The 20,450-nt window shown below is 40.2% G+C and overlaps 1 non-coding gene across 1 annotated transcript; it reads left to right on the forward strand.

Moving 5' to 3' along the window:
• The first annotated feature begins 5,184 nt into the window (after nucleotides 1-5,184).
• Nucleotides 5,185-5,246, forward strand: LOC130024116 (U7 small nuclear RNA). The gene has a single exon (XR_008792560.1). It is a non-coding gene; the product is annotated as a U7 small nuclear RNA (small nuclear RNA).
• The last annotated feature ends 15,204 nt before the right edge of the window (nucleotides 5,247-20,450 follow it).

Below are 20,450 nucleotides of genomic sequence, written 5' to 3' on the forward strand. Positions count from 1 at the left end.
ATAAAAACAGGCCCTTAAAATGGATAAAATGGTCATTTCAGAAGATAATGAATTTTAAAAATTATTTATTTAAAAATGCCATTGAGGAGAGTATGTAGATGTTTCCTTAAACTGAGGATGTTCTTGGTGACAGATTTGCCTCTGAAAGATGGTAGACCAGTTAGGCCAGCTAGAACAGGTGGGAGTATTTTCAGTGGGAAGGAAGACCACAGATGCTGAAGAGCAGTACTAGCATATGTTTTTTATATGACTAATTACTTAACAGGTAATCAGGCATTATCTCATGACGTCTTTCATTATCATCATAATTATGATAATCATTTCTAGATCTCATACACAGACTTCACATTGAATTATTCATTTTATTTCACAAGAGCCCTGAACTATGGATGGTTATAATCCCTGCTGGAACAATATCGGTTTGAATTGCTTGGGACCACTTGTGGCAGATTTTATTATAAAGAAGCCATGTAAACTGGAAAATGTCTACAAATACAATCCACTACTGTTACTGAATTTTCTTTATGACTTTCCTAAATATTTTTTCTCTAACTCTTTATTGTAAGAATATAGAATATAATGCATAGGACACAAAATGTGCTAATAAAAAACAGAAAACAAAAAGACACATGACATATTCCTCAACTACTTGCCTAGCATCAGGCTACTAGGAGTTCATTTTTTGGGGGAGAGTCAAGTCTTGTGGATTTTTTACTGGGCAGGGCATGGTGCCAGAACTCTGGTTGTTCAAGGGTCAACTGTAATAAGAGAACAACTCTGTCTTGGATATGGTCCAACCTTTGAACACTTTGGATTCAAAACCAGCTCCACTTACCCGATTTTTTTTAACCCTGGATTATTTGTTTTATGAGTCTGTCTTGCCTTTATAGATCTTGTTTTGGTTTTATATAAGAAGGTATATTGACTGGCATGACAAAATATGGGGGCACTTTATTTCTTGAGCTCTGGGGGCTAGATATCCCAGGTTAAGATGGGAGATTTTGTTTGTGGGTGGTAGAGGTATTTTTTTTTTAACCTGATCCTTATAAGAAGAGAGACAGAGAGCTCTGGTCTCTCATTTTCTCCAAGAACATGAATCCACTGTGGGCTCCACCCTCATCACCTCATGAAAACCTAATTATCTCCCAAAGGATTCACCTCCAGGTACCATCACATAGGATTAGGGTTCAACATGTGAATGTTGGAGGGATGCACTGAGTTTATAATGGGTGAGAACCATATATTGTTTATTTTGGGTGTCCACCAAATTATGTACAATTGCTAAAAATGTTGGGTAACATTGGGTTGTCCTTGTTCCTCCCACAGTGAGCTTAGCTTTATTGTGCTACTCCCAAGCTTTATTGAGCTACTCCCAAAAATACTCTCAACAGTTGAGGCACACCCAATTCCATCAAGCACTAATAATCCGATATTGCTTTTCTCTTTCCTTTATGTCATTTGCATGGCTTAGTTAGCAATGTCTTTTTGTATAGACACAGAAGACAGTTGATGCTATGCTTTTGTAACATGGGAGTTAATTGTAACATGGGAGTTAATTGAAATAATATTTACTCCTGGGCATCCATCCATTGTATAGACACAGAAGACAGTTGATGCTATGCTTTTGTAACATGGGAGTTAATTGTAACATGGGAGTTATTGAAATAATATTTATTCCTGGGCATCCATCCATATTTACCTGACTTAAGCTTCAGTTGCCCTTACTTCCTAACTCCCTCAAATGGAGGGTCCTGATGGAGGGACTGGATGGACCCAGGTCAAGCTGTAAGCTACCCTGGCATCGAACGGGGACAAGCTAAGCACCATAAACATAATAAGTTAAGAGCATGGCCATGGAACAAACTCTGTCATGACCCAAAAAGAAGTAACTGATTAAGGACCCTGCTTGGGTTAGGAAAGACCAACCTGGCCTGAGGACTGTAGTCTGGGATATATAGTGAGATGTCCCCAGAAAGAGCCAACCTTTAAGCTTAATATAACTCTTACTATGTCCATACAAAATGACTAGGAATATTGTAAAAAGTAAATTTACTATGATTGTTGAAATGGATTACTAGCAGAGGAAAGGAGAAAGCAATATACCCTGGATGGAATTCTATCTTTGAACGGATCTCCTAGTAATCTGGAGTGCTGAACTTTTAGATGAGATTTTGTCCTTGAGTTAATCCTCTAGAACTTTCCCTAAAGGAGTGGCTTTACATCTGTTTGTTGTTATGGTAATGTTCAACCTCATCTATGTGTACCCCCACTTTTCATGATTTTTATGTAACTATGCTGTAAGGGGAAAGAGTAAACTAGAAGATGAGGACTAGACGAGGATGAGGGGGACTATGAGGAGATGAGGATGATGGAACTATGTTGACTGGGACTACGACCAAAACTATGATTGTGCTATAAGGGAGAGATCGAACTATGCTGGGGAGGAGAGAGAAATAAACTGCCTACCAACAAGCCTGGGGCCCTGTTTCTTCATTCCTTCAGTTCTTCATCATGGGCCAGCCAGGGGAACAGTTCTTGGCCACTAAACGCTCGAGTCCCATGTGTCCATGCCTTTCCATTGGAAACTCACAAAAACAATTTACTTGAATTAAAGATAATGCCAGTTTTATTCAAATAGGGACTTGGGTTTTGGATTTAGGTTAATTTCAAACGTCAATATATTTATTTCAGGGGCTGGAGAGATAGTACAGTAGGTAGAGTGCTTGCCTTACAGGTGGCCAACATGGGTTCAATCCCTAGCACCTATATGGTCATTCAAGCTTACCAGGAATGATCCCCAAGTACAGATCCAGGAGTAAGTCCTTGGCACAGTTGAGTGTGGCCTTCTCTCTCCCTCTCCACAAATAAAACCAAAACAACAACAGCAAAAATAATCAATTTATTTGTCTGAAATATTCTTGAGTTAATCTATTTTTCCTAAGCAATTCCTATTTCACCTTTGCTACCTGTTTACCTAGAGTCCCTGGGACACTTGACCCTTCCAAATGCCTCTGAAGCCACTTCTTTATCATGTAAAGATTTATTATCCATTCCCCCTAGTTGTTAAGCTCTCCGGAAACCATAACCTTCCAATTCCCCATGAGTGAAGGTGCAGGATCTGCCACACAGCAGCTGCTCAATCACTGTCAATTATCAAGTTTCAAAACAAAAAACCTTAAGTTTCCTCATCTGGTAAGGAAAACCCTCTTCATCTGGATTAGGAGAATTCAGTAAATGAGTGGACATGAAAACACTTCACCTTGCCCTATAACCTACCACCTACCACTTATTCTCTTTAAAATCTTTCTGTTTGCAACATGTCTATGATTTAGTTATCCGAAAAGGTTAAGCTAAGTGTATGGGTGATTTAAAAATGGATCTTTATTTTCAGAAATGTAGCTGTAATTCTTTGAATACCAAGGTGAAAACAGCAGGTGATTGCTTTGTCTGATGGTGACCTTTGTCAAGAAGAGGGAAGCCATGGATTTGTCCTCTATTTTGTGAAAAAGAGTCTCCATCCCAAAGCACAGCATAAATTTCTTTGATATACCTAAGTTAAGCTAGAAATAACTAATGACAGACTTAAAGTAACAGTGACCCCCCTCCTTTGAAAAACAGGTCACATGTTCTGATGACTAGAGCATACATATCATGAGAGCAGGTTATAATATTTGAAATCATGACCGTTAATAGCACAGTGAGCTTGTGATGAGATGGTTTCTAGGTGCATTATTATTCCTATTCTTTGTGTTGTTTGCTTCACAAAACTCCTTGAAGATAACTCACTGATAGGTTCACATGCAAATAATATATGTGTGAATGTACTTTACTATTAAAGAGAGGATGTAGATGAATTCTTGGCCATTATATATTTCTTTTTATTCAAGTAATATGCACACTTAATATTAAAACATCAAGCAACCCCCCAAATTCTTACCCTAACTCCTTCATCTCTTTTTAAAAAGATAGAAACTTTGAATTCTCTTGCTGTTTCTTCTGGCATTTACATCTATATTTAAACAATATGCAAATGCTGATATTTCTTGATTATTGATCATAGAGATTTATTTGCTTCTCATTACAACCTTTGACATGATGCTTCGCTTACACCATTTCACCATGTCCTCCACCAAAGGTTTGGTTTCAACCCATTGACTCCCTCTGCCATTCCACCCCCTCTGCTAAACGCATTCTGTCATCAGAAACTAAGGTTCAGTCCCTCACCTTGGTTGATGCACTGTAACCATTATGCACACCCAGAGGCAATATTCCCTTGTCACTTCTTGACATTGTTGATTATCTTGTGAAAGTTTGCTGGTAGGCTTCACCTGCTTAGTTTTCTCTACTGATCTCCTGTAGGATAACTCTGTTCTGTCCTTCCTGCATAGACTCAGGAATAGTTGATAGTTTATTGATAGTTTATTGGACTGAGGAGAAGAGAAAAACACTTTAAGGAGGTATTTTGCCTGGGGCAGTGAGAAAGGGCTTTCTTATGTTGATTTGGCTACCTGACTGGGTGAAGTGTGAGCCCAGACTAGGGGAGAGTTGGAGACAAGAGAGTGGAGAGACAAGGGAGCTGGAGAGAGAGAGAGCAGGGCTACAAGATGGACCATGGAGAGACTAGCAAGGGGAACATTTGCTTGAGAGAACCTAGGCCCTCCATAACATAAATTTCTTCTATGGGATAAACTTCCTTGTAATAAACTGCGACAAAGATCAACTGGCCTGGCCCTCATCTCTTCCTTCATCTGTCCTTGGCCAACAGCCTTCTCCATCCAGGCCACACACAGCGTCTCTAGGGCACCTGATGCTGGCGGTGAGATAGAGCCTTCCAGAGAGCCTGCAGACACACAACCTTCTGCATGCATAGTTTTTTACAGTATCTTTTTTCTACAAATACCCCATCAGTCAGTATTTGAACACACTGACATTTGAACATCCCAACATTTGAACACACCGGTTCATTTACCACTTTTTTTTTTTACCGGAAACCTGCTTAGCTTTTCGTCCCTGCTCCTACATGGATTGTGGTGTGTTGTCCCAAGTGAAGGAAAAATTGAGTGACACTGCTCTACAGGATGAGAGAGAAATGGCCCCCAAGTGGAGTGCTAAGCCAGTAACATCATGTGTGATCCTGGATGTGTCCTGGATGCGAAACTGTTCTTTTGCTATTAAACAGAGGGTCAGTGTTACAGCTCTTTTAATATTTGTCTAGCATGTTTTCTGGTTGCTACTGGGAAGCTTCCTCCTGCCAGATAAATAAAATAAACAGAGTGTCTACAGATTAAACAACATCACGTAAAAGTTAATTTCTTCATTTAGAAAATTCTGTGATGATTGAATGTCCTTTAAAAAAACTGTGCTTAAAGGAAAAGAGGCATTGTGTCTGCAATTTATTCTTAAAATGGTCCAACATAAACAATAATGTGCATAAATATAGAGAAAGAGAATGATAAGGGGGAAGAGATAAAAAGCGAGAAATTTTTTTCATTTTATTTTTTAAGTTTTTATCTTTATTATTCCTATTTAAAAATTTTTTTTAACTGAATCACAGTGAGATACATAGTTACAAGACTGTTTATGATTGGGTTTCAGTCATATAAAGTTCCAACACCCAATCCTTTCATAAGTGTACATTTCCCATGACCAATGTCCCCCATTTCCCACCTGCACCTTTCTCCCTCCCCCACCACCTGCCTCTGTGGCAGGCACTTTTCTTCTTTTTGAAAAATGTTTTAGGTTGATAAATTTTGTATCTTGTACACAAGTACAAAATATTATTTTTATTATTTTGCAATTTTTATAAGTTTCAAATTGAAATATTCATTTGTATTATTAGTGCATAAATATGCCATATGCACAAAATGTCATTGGCAACATCAAGTCACTAAAGAAACAACTTACATGCAGAGAATCAAAATGGCATTAGACTTCTTAACTGGAAGACTTGAAAGCAGTGAATCAATAATGTAAAATTTTTTTTAATAATTTATTAATTTATTGAATCACTGTGGGAAAAGTTACAAAGTTTTCATATTTAAGTCTCGGTCATGCAATCATCAAACACATTTCTCTTCACCAGTACTTATTTTTCACCAAGAAGAACCCCAATATACCTCCCTCCCAACCCTCCCAGTGCCTGTGAGGCAGATGAATTCTAGTTAACACTCTATCTACTTTGATTAGATTCATTGTTTTGACAAAAGATGCACTATTATGGGCTGGAGAGGTAGCACAGCGGGTAGGGCATTTGCCTTGCACGAGGCCGACCCGGGTTCAATTCCCAGCATCTCATATGGTCCTCTGAGCACCGCCAGGAGTAACTCCTGAGTGCAGAGCCAGGAGTAACCCCTATGCATCACCAGGTGTGACCCAAAAAGCAAAAAAAAAGATGCACTATTATTATGTAGAGTTTACACCCCCAAATCAGACCTGTTGAAAAGACATTCTGAAATAATTTGTTTCTATAGCTGGTTACAAGAATCAAGTGATGACGCGCGGCCGCTATCGCAGCTGCGTGATTTTGGATCTCTGTTTTTTTTTACTTACTAAGCCTGGAAGTATTTCTGCCGAGAGTCAGATAAGACTGGTTTCTGTGGCTCTAGAGCCATGGTCATGCCGGAGAGCCGCTTGTGGGGGACAAGTCGTGACCTCGGTAGGGCATGAAGGACGAGCCTGGAATGACCCCCTTCCCATGAGGTTTCAGTTGCCCCCGTCGTGACTGGCTCATACCTGGCTTTCCAAAAAGCTCTGAGGTGGCCGCCATCTTGCTGTCCAGAGGGAAAAAGGCAGAAGGGAGCAACATCCTTTTCCCTCCAGGCAGGCATGGTGGCATGGATTTACGCATTGTCCATTCACTTTACTGCCGCAAGGTGCCGGGTCCTGCATTAAGTCCTTCTGCTTCTGGAGCCACGGCTGTGCCAGAGAGCCACTCGTGGGGGGCAACTCGTGACCTTGGTAGGGTGTGAAGCAATAATGTAAAAAATTTTGAAGGAAAATTATTTCTAAGCTAGAATTTTAATCGTTTCTTATTTTTACAGTTACGGCATTTCAAAACTGTTAGAGACTGAAGAAACATTTATCATTGATGTTTCTTCCCTTAGGAAGCTACACCAGAATGTGCTGGAGGAAACAATGGGGTAAAGAATGCAGAGAAGAGGCTGGAGCAATAGCACAGTGGGTAGGGTGTTTGTCTTGCACAGAGCCGACCTGGGTTTGATTCCCAGCGAGCATCCTATATGGTCCTCTGAGCACCGCCAGGAGTAATTCCTGAATGCAGAGCCAGGAGTAACCACTAAGCATTGCCGGGTGTGACCCAGAAAGCAAAAAAAAAAAAAAAAAAAAAAAAAAGAATGCAGAGAGGCAGAGAGATTATTTGATTATTTGAGATTCCAGATTCCAGAACTGGTATGTCCAAAGGTGGAGCTGTCTTGCAGAGAGTGCTCTGCAAATCTAAGGTCTCACAAAAGCCTGATTTTTGTTTCTGCATCTCAGTTCTTAGTAAAAACTGAGGTACCAGCACCTCTGCCTGCTGAAGTTTGGTGGATCTCAGTGAGACAATTTTTTTCCTTACTCTTCTTCATTATCATTGATAGCCTTCATTTTCTTTCTGTGTTTTAAATGTTGAAATCTCAGTTCTACAATCATATTTTTCTTATTCTATGTGCTATTGTATTAATACCTTTAAAAAGTTTTTATCCTCATGTTAATATTCAAGAATATGTTTAATTAAAATTCTTAGAGAGTTTATTGGATATTCCTAGCTATTTCAAATCAAGGCAGAATATGTTTTTTCTAAATGAATTCAGAGAGAATTAAGTTGGGAAGCAGCATTAATAACAATTCTCTCTGCTAAAAATTACTATAAGTCAAGAAGTGCAGTAATTTGAACACTGTTGGGTATAATGAAAACATTGGTTTGTACTTACTTTATACCACATCATCATATCATTATTTAGGTCTTCTTGTTGTTGTTGTCCTTCTTTTTAAAAAAAAGTCAAGATGTAGCATTACTGTTTTTGGTAGATAGGAATGCATACTTGTTCATTACTTTTTGTCCTATCTGTTATCTGGGGACAGTGTTCCTACAATGGAATTTCCATGATTGAGGAAGAGGGAGGGGAAGGGACTGAATTATCTACCCTCAGATAAAAATGGGCTGCAGTAGACACAGCCAAAAGAAATCTGCCCGGGTCCATTTTAATCAAACATATTTATAACCCAGGTCTTTACATTTGTAATTTAACAATTGAATTAGTTCCATTTAACCAGCAGCAGATGGTGTGTGATTATTGCCTGTCTAATAATAATAATAAAAAAAAACCCCAAACCTGTCAATACTTGTTAAATATGGATTAAGCCAAGGGTTACGGCAACTGCTTGGGTTTTCATTAATCCAGTTCATTCAATTTGAATTTGGCAATTAAAATGTGTAGAAATCACCCAAATTACATATGCATTATGCATCTTGGCACCTCGGCTTCGAAATGAAGTAGTTTGGGAGTGAATTCTTCTGGAAATAGAATTTATTTTTGCTATTTTAAGTCAGAAATAAAGCAGCCCGTCTGTAAGCAGGCAGAAGTTTGCATATTTTAAACTTGATGATGTTGGGGAAACGCTTGTCCTTCGGTGCGGGCCAGGAGGCATCGGCTCACTGGCCTGCCAGACTGACTGTCACTTCACAGGGAGGCAGCTTGGGACACAGCTCCCAGAATACTCGGGCAGCAAATTGAATATCTTCCTTTCCCTCCTTTTAATTCTTGTTTTATTTAATTTTTTTAGTGCTAAGGGGCCTGGAATCTGCACCCCACACAGGCTGAGGTGTCTCGAGGCCTCCTAACTGGCCCTCTGGGGGTACAGATGAAATTTCAGTTTTCATTCCATTCTTCAGATGCTCTCAACACACCTTATGTTGATTGTTTTGGCAGTGCTCAGGACTTGCTCCTGCCTCTGTGCTCAGGGGTCACTCCTGGTAGGGCTTGGGGATGTGATGTGGGGGATCGAACTCGTGCACTGTTTTGTATTAGGTATTGATATGCAAAGCTACTATACTGCCACCGAAGTGCTCATGACCCTCACTGCCTATGTCCCTATGTCACCTCCAGGTCAACCTTCATTTCCTCCCATTATTGACTGTGGTTTGGTAGCTACTGTGACTTCCCTTAGTTTCACCTGGATCCCCTTTCACAGACTCTTGGCTAAAGCCAGAGTGACTTCAGTGCTACTTGGAAGTGTCCATGATGGAATGAATGATGGGGTGGAAACTGCAACTCTCCATATTGAAGGATGCATCACTATGTCTCAGACTTGAGGTGGTTTTTGTTTTTTGACTAAAAATTAATGGATTTTAATATTTTGTGATGTCTGAACTTTGTCTCCCCGATGAATTATCACTGATCTTTGTGATATTTGCAAGGATGTGTCTGCTTGAAACTGAGGCTCTATCCAAGCCCCTTTCTTTCCCTTCAGTGTCTAATGACTCTATATTTTTATAGTTAAGAGCTTGTTGTTCATTTTTCTTGAAATGCACTTAGATACCTCTTTTTTCTATTTAGAAAAATACTTTTTTGCAGTGATTTTTCTGAAAAATTTTTTTTCAGATTTTTTGTGTGAGAGAAAGAATAAGGGAGAAAGGGAGGGAGGGGGGGGAGGGAGGGAGGAAGAGAAGGAGCAGGGGAGAGAGAAAGAGAGAGAAGAGATTCTAGCATTAATGGAAACAAAAGACAAGAAAAAGTTACAAAGACTGATTTATTTTGGGTTCTTGATCTCAGATTGGTCTGACACAAAGTAGGGAATATATAGATTTTATAGGGAAACAGCAACTGAATATCAGCAGTTTTCTATGCTTCACCATGCACGGTATCTACTAGGGATTTGGGGCTTGTGCTTAGTTTTTAGTTATAACAAACAGGCACTGTTGTCATTGTAACAGGTTGTGAAGGAGGAAAGTGTTTGGTGATTTTGATAAATGTTGATCTTTGGTGTTAATTTTGAACTTAAATCCATGATCATTAACATCAGTACACATCATTGCAGTCACATACAACTAATCTTCAGGCACAACTTTATGATAGATACATGTGTTCATTTAATCTTCTATGAGGAAAGTATTTCATAATCCCTATTTCATCATGTAGAAAAGGGTTTTCCATGGACCCAGGTGAAGGCTACTGGGGCTGGTCAGACTCTTGGGAATTCCTAACTTAGTCCCTTAAGCCACCCCTGAACCCCAAGTATGCAGAGGTTGCTGCCCCATTTGTATATTGACTTCTGTTGAGTTTCCTCTTTTCCTCTTTCATAGACTATTGAACTGTTCCATTTCTATTGAAGCATTATTGCATCCTAACATTAGATTGTTTTTTTATAGGGCAGCTTACCAGATCCTTTTAATCTCCAAAGTTATGGTATTTGGAGATGGGACCTTTGGGAAGAGATTATGGCATAGTGAATAAAATGAATGCGCTAACGTTTTTGCACCACAAAATCATTGCACCCTGTTTTAAATATACCAGTATTATTTTGAAAACAAAACACTTCACAGGGCCGAGGAGATTGTACAGTGCGCAGGGTGCTGGGTTTTATCCTCAGCACCCCTTATAGTCCCCGAGTCCCAGGAGTGATTCCTTAGTCTTGAGCCAGGAGTAGTCCTGAGCACTGCCAGGTATGGCCCCAAAAGAAAAAAAGAGTTTCAGATAATGGGTGAACCATACTTTGGGGCAAGATATTTGGCATAACATTTGCAACAACTATGCAGTGAAATATAATCACTTAATCCCCGTTATTCATCGATTTACTCGAGCGGGTGCCAGTAACGTCTCCATTCATCCCGGGTGCGTGCTAGTGTAGCCCAATGTTATCTGTTCGTTCTAGGAACATGCAGAGCCTCAAACCGATCATTCAGGGTCTTGACGAAGAAGTCTGACCATCTTATAGGTGGGCGTCCACGTGATCTTTTGATGTCCCGTGGAGTCCAATCAGTAATGGCTCTAGTCCAGCGGTTGTCTGTAAACCTCATTACGTGTCCAGCCCATCTGATTTTTGATGTCTTGGCAAATGAGACAGCGTCCCTGATTCTTGAGCCTTGACGAAGATCAGACCTCCGGATTCTATCTCTCATTTGAGTGAATCGTGATATTCCAAGCATAGCTCTTTCGATTCCTCTTTGAGAGACCCGAATAGCGTTCTCATCCTGTTTCCGTAGTGAAATATAGTAATGAATAAAAGAGATCAGACATTGCTCTTTTGTCCCTTCTACCCCCGAGCACACACAGAGATGTCTCCTTGTGGAGCAGGAAATGGTCCCTTGTTAGACTCTGAATGTATCCACACATAATCAGGTTTTCCAAGCCTTCTAAATTGTAAGGAGAAAATTTCTGCTGTTTATAAGCCACCCAGTTTGTGGTGTCCTGGTAGGCAGCCTGAGTGGGCTAAGTCAAGAGGTTTTACTCTTAACACCACCAGGAGACCTCTATGCTTGCATTACATGTGATGGGGTAACACCTAGTTACCCAGTGGATAAATTCTATTCTCTTTCCCACTTTTTGTCTCCCCAGTCATGTTTTCTATTGCATCCCTTGATATTATAGTTTCTTTACTCCTTCACAATTCTTCTAAGACTACTGTTCACACTTCCCTGAAAAATACTTCATATCCTTGAGACTAAAAACTCATATTTTCATGAGTCCAAAATTGTCCACAGCAATCATATTCTGCACATTTCAGATTGGGTGCTCTATATCTATCTCCTGTGCTTAATTAAAGTGCTTAAAACATACATTTTTGGTTTGTTTCATAAGCAAATTCTATTTTTTCAATTTACCCACTCATAATGAATGCCGTCTTCCCTTTCTCTGTTTTACTTTCTCTTTTTCTATCTAAACAATTACAGATATTTTACTTTCAGTATAGGCACTGTGCTAACAACTCAGGACCATTTGATAATAACTGCAGTTAGTGAGTCTGTCTGGATTTCTCTCCCAAATCTGCATGCTTTGGTTGATTATCTGTCTTCAACATCTTGATGTAAGATGTATGATCCATGCTTCCTTACCTCAAACCCAGATCATTCACATTCCCCCCCCCCCCCCCGATTTTGGAATTCATTCATTCATTACTCTAAGGACTCAGAACATACCTGAGCCTTTAGAAGGTTGAGGCAAAAGTAGTGGAAGAGAAAAGAATGGTGAATAGAGTGAGAAATACCAGACATTTCTTTGTTTACCCTTGAAGAGTACACAGAGAAATCCTTCTTAGTATTCACTTGGACAACTTCCTGTTCTCTCAAACCTTTTAAGCCCATTTCTTTGGGGGTTTGTGATTATAACCAGCAGCCTGTTCTATGGCTTCTTTCTTCCACTTCCACCTCTGCACTCTTGCCAGAGAACAAAGGGGAAAGGGCAAGTACAAAAGCAAATGTCAAGAAAGTGTGCAACCCCACGATTTAATCACAGCATCTGGAATATTCCATGTCTGACTTATTTACCTAGCTTCTATGGTTAAGCCTGCGACTCCAGGTTTTCCACATGTCATATGGAGGGAGAAGTTTTAGTCATTTTTGAGATAACACAAGTAGCACAATCCAAACTCCATTATTTTCTAATTCCAAACACACACAGACACACAGCTGACTTGTTTCCTTATTTATAATCTCCCAGTTCCTGATCTGGTCACTGTAGCGTAGAGTGGCCATCATTGTCGTGATGTTACTGAATTTATACCTCTGACTTCAATCTTTCCCAATGCATTGTGTGTATGTTGTCTTTAAAAAACAACAAAAAATTGAATCACTGTGAGATAGTTGTAAAGCTGCTCATGATCGGGTCCTAGTCATGCAATGTTCCAACACCCATCCCTCCTCAGTGTACATTTCCCACTACCAATGTCCCCATTATTCCTCCCACCACCCTCCCCAAACTCACTCCCTCCACCCCTGCAACACACACACACACACACATACGTTTTTCTTCCTCTCTCCCTCTACTTTTGGGCATTATGGTTTGCAATACAGATACTGAGAGGCTGTCATGTTTGGTCCTTTACCCACTTTCAGCACACAGTTCCCATCCAGAGAGATCCCTTTTAGCCATCACTGTTATAGTGGTCTCTTCTCTATCCCAGTTGCCCTCTCATATAGCACTTGGGGCAGGGTCCCAACCATGGACTAATCCTCCTGGCCCTTGCCTCTCCTGCCCTTGGGTATTAGTCCCACTCTCTTTAATGCATTAATTTCTAATTCCTTCTGATTGCAATCTTTGCTATTTCATGCCAGGCTGTCAGCCCCCCAAATTCTATCCATAAAAACCCATTCATAAGACAAAATTAGTGTCTACTGTGGCAAGGAAACATGCTATCTTGCAAAGCTTTGGCAGTGTCCCCAAGAACTATGGGACACTGATTATGGCTGGAGACTGGAGACTGGAGACAGAGCAATGACATGAGCAATGACATGATTGGGGTGGGTGGAAAATCATCAGAAACAGCAGGGTAAGAACTTTAAGACAGAAATCCAATGCATTTTAGAGTTCTTGTCAGACTTGGGGGCCAATCCAGAAGAAGCAAGAAAGGCTACTCAAGAATTAGGAATTAGAGGCCTAGTCAAGAAGATGATTTAATATGATTTGGATTTCAGCACCCACACTGAGTATGGGTGTTGGCATTTTGGTTTCTAACCAACCTTCCATAGAGCCTTAGGGAATTAAAACGACCAAAGGGAAATGTGCATTTTTCCTGACATTCTTATCACAAAAAGAATGATAACTGTTTTCTACCCAGAGATGGTGGTCTCTAGGGAAGTTTGACAGTGCTGTTCTCTTGACACCAACATTGCCAAGTTTCTATCTTGAAAATGGAACAAGTTTTTTGCCTCTTACTCTGTCACTGTCACTGTCCTCCCATTGTTCATCGATTTGCACGAGCGGGCCCAGTAACATTGTGAGACTTGTTACTGTGTTTGGCATATCGAATACATCCCAGGTAGCTTGCCAGGCTCTGGCAGGTGGGGAAGATACTTTCGGTAGCGTGCTGGGCTCTCTGGGAGGGGCAGAGGAATCGAACTCAGGTCAGCCATATAGGCTGCATGCAAGGTGAACACCCTACCTGCTGTGCTATCGCTGCAGCCCAACCTCTTACCCTATGCTATTTTATTTCTAGTGCTCTCTGTGACTGTAGCCTCAACATTGGCACATTCAATCCCATTAAAGTTGAAACCTTTTTCTTTGGGGGAGTTGCATATGGCACATGTAAACAATCCATGACTTGTATTACAGGTATTTAGAAAGAGTATTTATCCATCCACTAAGACGAGAGCTGCTTCCTCATGATGGTCGAGTTTATTTACAGTGGATTCACAAACAGCAATTTCTTCCAAGCAGGTTGCTCAGAACTGAAACTCTGAGATGAAAACTTTATATAAAATTTTTTAAAACTGGTTTTACTCTCAAAAATATTGGATGTTGAATGACAGGATTAATTTTTGAATATATATATATACACAATGTCTTCTTTTAAGATAAGATATTAAATCAGGAAAACTGATTGTATCATCTAAATAATGAATTGTTCTCCAAGGCTTGTATTATGTGAGAATATTTAGCAGAGTAGACTGGCATGCAATTACCTAAATACTTGTAACTTTGATTATACATGTAGGGTGGGCTGGAGCAATAGCACAGCCGTAGGGTGTTTGCCTTGTGCACAGTCAGCCCAGCCAAGCAGGGTTCGATTCCTCTGACCCTCTTGGAGAGCCCGGTAAACTACCGAGAGTATCTCGCCCGTACGGCAAAGCCTGGCAAGCTACCCGTGATGTATTCAATATGCCGACCACAGTAACAAGAAGTCTCAAAATGGAGATGTTACTGGGCCTGTTCGAACAAATTGATGATACATGTAGGGTTGTACTTTTTTACAAACTTTTACAAACAAGTTTTTTACAAACAAGCATCAAATTCTAAACTACAGTTGCATCAAATTTACTTATTCTCATCTCAGTTTAGTCAATATTAGAGTTTGTCAAAAGTCTAACTGAAGTCAGGACAATTTCATTCTTCATGGCTAGATATTTTCTTTCCACGTAGGGCGTTTGCCTTGCACGCAGCCAACATGGCCGACCCGAGTTTGATTCCTCCGCCCTTCTCGGAGAGCCCAGCAAGCTACCGAGAGTATCTCGCCCACACAGCAAAGCCTGGCAAGCTCCCCGTGACGTATTCGATATGCCAAACACAGTAACAACAAACTCTCCAATGGAGACATTACTGGGCCCGCTCAAGCAAATCGATGATCAACGGGAGGGCCTTTACTTTACTTACTTTATTTTGAAATTTTATTATAAAATTATTTTAGAATTATTCTAAAATATTTCTCAATATCTAAACCTGGGTCCTGTTTGTGGAGAGTCCTTATTATTTATGAGTTGCAAGTATTTTTTTTGTATAGTTTATTTTGCCGTGAACTGAGAAATCACTAAATAAGGTCTTATCCATATCGACACATCTAGTAAATGAAAAGGCCATGACAGTAATCAGAAAAATAGTATAAAATGCATATAAGGCAAGACTCCATTGTGCATAGCCACATTCAAGTGTCTATCAGCTTCAAGACCATGCAAGGATAACTGTTTGGAACGTTTTCCTGGAATTGTGTTAATAACCAGAAACTATGAATTGGTTTAGAGGCATTGGTTTTGTCACTGTCATTTACAGAGTGGAGGCAGAGATATCCTTATGGGTGAGCAGAAGACTTAGACTTACATGAATTGAACAGAAAACTAAAAATTTAGAAGGATATATTTTAATTAAGTGAACTCACAGCTATGGTGGTTCTGGATTCTAAGGCCAGAGAATGGATTTTCTCATTAAGAGTTAAACTCAAGGGACAGTTAAAGAGAATTCAATTAATATAGAAAAATTTCAATACTGTGTTCAAGCATTGTATTTCAAGAACATTTGAAAGCATCATTAGTTTGGGAAACTGTGGTATTTTTCATGTGGTCTGGTGAATTTGTCAGTTGGTCACTTTTTGTGTACAGAGTATCATTTATGTCACTCCATAGAACTAAATTTCAAAGTTTTGAAAAGTATTGCTTTGGGAATATTGTTTTAATTGAGCATCTCAACTTACATATCAAAGAAATAGTGCATCCTGGACCTGAGCAGGATTATTAGGAGCTCTGATGGACAGAGACCTGTCTTCCTTTCTGTGATATATTTCAGCTCTTGAAGATGCTGTTTCATCCCTTGAAAATAAACATGCTATTCTGTAACTGTTCCCTAGAACAGTTAGAACATAGATTCTCAGCACTAACTCAGACTTGAAACAGGACTGAAATATTTTTCATTTCTTTATATTAGGTCGCATATTGTGTTTTTCATCACATCATGTAATGCGGAACAGTTTAAATTAAACTATGTTTTAATTTTATTTCATTTATTTACATACTTATAAATAGTTGGTAACTTTTTTTTTCTTTTTTGGGTCAAACCTGGCCATGCACTGTGTTTCTCCTGGCTTTGCACTCAGGAATTACTCCTGGTGGTGCTCGGGAGTACCATATGGGATGCTGGGAATTGAACCCAAGTCACCCGCATGCAAGTCAAATGCCCTACCCACTGTACTGTCGCTCCAGTCCCCAATAGTTGGTAACTTAAAAAACACAGAATTTAAGCAAACAGTATCATCACTCAGATTGGGAAAATTTTGGAAAGCTACAAATAAGGTATCTCCTCTGCCTCTTCACTCTCACCCACCTGAAGAGGTGGCAGCTCTTATGGGGCTGTTGATATCTCTGGAATGAGGTATTTTTGCACCATCACCAGATTCATTTGGAAGATAGATTGAATTTATAAAAATTCATTCTTTTCAGAATAAATTGGTATGCAACTCTAGAGTATTTACTGTCTTTTCCATGAAATTGGGACAGTGTTGTAATTAGTTCTATATCACCAACACCAAGCAGAACACTAGTTATCTAGTATATATTCAATGATTTCCGAGTGGAAGGAAAGAGTTATAGTAGAAGCCTAGCCATTGCTTAAAATTTTATTTTTATTTTATTGTTATTTTAAAATTTTAATTTAATTTTCCTTTTTGCCTTTTGGGTCACACCGAGCGATGCTCAGGGGTTCCTCCTGGCTCTGCACTCAGGAATCACTCCTGGTGGTGCTTAGGGTACTATATGGGACCCCAGGGATCAAACCTGGGTTGGCCACGTGCAAGGCAAGTACCCTACCTGCTGTACTATCATTCTGGCCCCTATTTTTATTTTTGAGACACACCTGGCAGGTATTCAGGGAATAGATAGTCCTGGGTTTATGCTCAGGGGTCACACTTAGCAGGGGTGGGAAACCATATGTGGAGCTAAGTGTGTGCCTTACCTCTAATACTTTCTCGTTAGCTTAGCACCATGTAAATATAAAAATAAAATAATTAACAGAAGACTGGATTGAGATTTTCCTAAATGAAATGTGCTATCTTTGTGAGAAGATTATCAATGTAAATACATTTCTTTTAAAATAAAATTTGTTTTTCTAAACAAGGTTTTGGCACTGCTATGTCTAAGCTATTCATTTTGTCTTCAAGAAACAGAGTAAGGGAATAAACAAGAACCAGAGATTCCAGGGGCCATTGGAGTGAACAGACTAAATTAGCCTTTAAAATGATCCAGCATCTCCTCCTCAGCTGTTTCCCAGCTTGATGCCGCCTAAGCAATAATTTTCTCCTGGGTGCAGCCTGTTGGAGCACAGGACCCTGGCATAGAGGCTTGGCAGGAGAGCAGTTAGTGCTTTAGTCTGGATTCTCTGGGGGAGACAACTGAGTCAGGAGTGTTATGCTGGACAACATCATCTCTGGTGAGGAAAAAAAATGGAATGTCAAACTGTGAAGTACCCTGACTTGGAAGCAGTTTGAATGTAGGCACCTTGTGAGGAGAAACCCCAATATTTGCTGGGATTCTGACCTCTTTTATAAGCTCTTCCCCTCTGCATCATTAGCTCCCCGTAGAGTTGTATTTCTTTTACGGCAGAAACCAATATTAACAGACACCCACCCCACTGTGGAGAAAAGCAGTAGCAACCCGCGGTGGGTGAGATCATACAATTTTGATTACTCCCGAGTCTCTGGATGGCACTTCTTCACCGAGGAATGCGATCTTCTCAATAGATGTCAAGTCCCGGGGGAGCTAGATTGTCAACAGAACACTTTTCAGGTCTTCAAGCAGAAGTTATATGTTCGGTCTGGGGGAAAATAGCTATTATGCCACCGAGATTTTCCAAAAGTGGGCTCATTAGCTCAGTGATCATGTCTAAATAGTTTCTGGGAAGATCTTTGAGGAATAGTTTCAGATTCTTGTTATTCAACCCCTTTCCTCTTTTCTTTTCCTTTGAGCTACTAGAATGACTCTTCCTTCAGCTCCAGCTCTTGGTTATTCATCATAACTACCCCCACCCCCAGTCCCACCCCCCAAATCGATCCTTTACCCTTCACTTCAGTAGGTGCTCCTAGGAGACCTGAATAAGAAGTGGTACAGAGAAAGGTGGGAAGAGAAGGTGTGATGCACTTGTGGGTCAGATTACTTGTGTGTCAGATAGATGCCATAAGATCCCCAGAATTCAAGGAGATGATCTGTTGCTAAAGATTTTACCATTGGTGACCTGGGAAGCAGATGCCCCCCTAGGGTACAGTAATTGGGGTGTTTAAAATCTAGGAGGAGATAGACAGAAAGACCATCCCCAAGTCCAGAGATCTACTAGGGGGGCTCAGTATTGTTGTACTCAGAGCTGAGATTTATTAGTGAAAGGACAAAGATCAAGATAAGCAATGGAAAGATAAGCAACCGGGCTAATTCTGGGGCAATCTTGGGGACTTGGTGGGTTCTTGCTCAGTGGAATCAAAGGAGACACTTAGTTTGCAGCAAAAATATCGTGACAATACAAATGGAATGGCACAAGCTTCTAAGAAACTCACTGCCTGGTTTACCCTCCCCATGTCCCCTGCATTGAGCGGGGCAGGGAGGGGATGACCAGCTAAGCAATTTCTGTCTGGAATGTTACAAAATTCAGAAAACAAGTGGCCAGCATAACTTTCCTTCATTCTGATTCTTTTTGGGCCACATGGGTCAGTGTGCAGGGCTTACTCCTGTCACTGTCCTCACATGTTGCTCAGGATCCACCTGTGGTTCTGGGATCAAACTGTTGACAGCATCCTAGCTCTCTATCTAGCTCTCTTCCCCCAATTACAGTCTTGCTAGTATGAACAACTCAGGTACAGCCACATCAGATATGTGGTTCGCATCAGATAGCACTGTGTGAGCCTCCAAAATGGGGCTTCCCAGATGCCAACCAACAGCCAACATTGTAAGCATGACTTTCTAAGGTTAGCACTCAAATCTTGCAGTGGTTACTCTCGTTTGCATAAGTGAGAATTGGTAAGGTGGGAGGGCAAAACTCAACCTTTGAAAGAATTGCAGAGACCTACATTACCATTGGCACTAATTCCTGGCATCTCTTAATTTGACCTGCCTCTTTGCAGAAGGTAGATGGGTTTTGGAAAATAATGGAGAATTATTGGCCTTATAATTAAATCATGACTTTAACAGCTGTTCTTCCAGATGCAGTTGGAAGAACTACTGACACAAATCAACACAGCCTCTCTCTAGCTGTCACTGTGTGAGGTATATCCATTTTCCTTGTCCCAGTAAGCAAGAACTCTATAAAAATATCTCTTTTCCAAAAAAGAGGGGAAGAAACATACTTTCACCATTGTGTGTTAGATCAATTTATTTGCTCTGAAAGAAAAAGTAGACTTTGTGTGGCTAAAGTGCTTGGTCTATACGTAGGACAAGATAGTCATCCACAGAGATATGACATTATTCTAAGGTATACAAACACAATTTGTTTTGACGGAACACTTTTCTGATAGAAGTTGGGTGATAAACCCAAAGGGCAGAAAGAGTTCTGACATCCTCATGACATATCTGGGAATGAAGTTAATCCTCAAGTGAGAGACAGCTTGCTGTACTTTGCCTCATGCTGCTGAGAAAGATTTTTAGACAATTTGGTGGAGCCACCTGTTTGAAATTTGAGGCAAGGTGAATACCAAAGGTCATGCAGTATCTAAAACACAGTAAAGTTCTTGAGTTTGAAAGCTGCAGTGTAAGGGTTTATGAAAGATGAGGCCATGTCCAGCTCTGTAGAAAATCACATTATAGGTGCCTATCATTTTCCAGTCTAACAAGCAGACATCTATTCTCCTCTTATTAAATAGCTATTGGGTCCGGAGTAAGACTAACTCCCTGAGTATAAGACACCAATGACTGTGCAACTTGAGCTGCTAAAAATAAAGCAAATGTAATATTATTCAACAAGCCATAAGTTTGTGTTCCAAGCAACATATTGTCAGTGGAAGCAGCATATACAAGACCAGGATTGATCAGGTGCCGAGTGTCAAGTAAATTCTAGGAA

The sequence above is a fragment of the Sorex fumeus genome, unplaced genomic scaffold (assembly GCF_029834395.1).
Source record: "Sorex fumeus unplaced genomic scaffold, SorFum_2.1 ptg000026l, whole genome shotgun sequence".
Lineage (NCBI taxonomy): Eukaryota > Metazoa > Chordata > Mammalia > Eulipotyphla > Soricidae > Sorex > Sorex fumeus.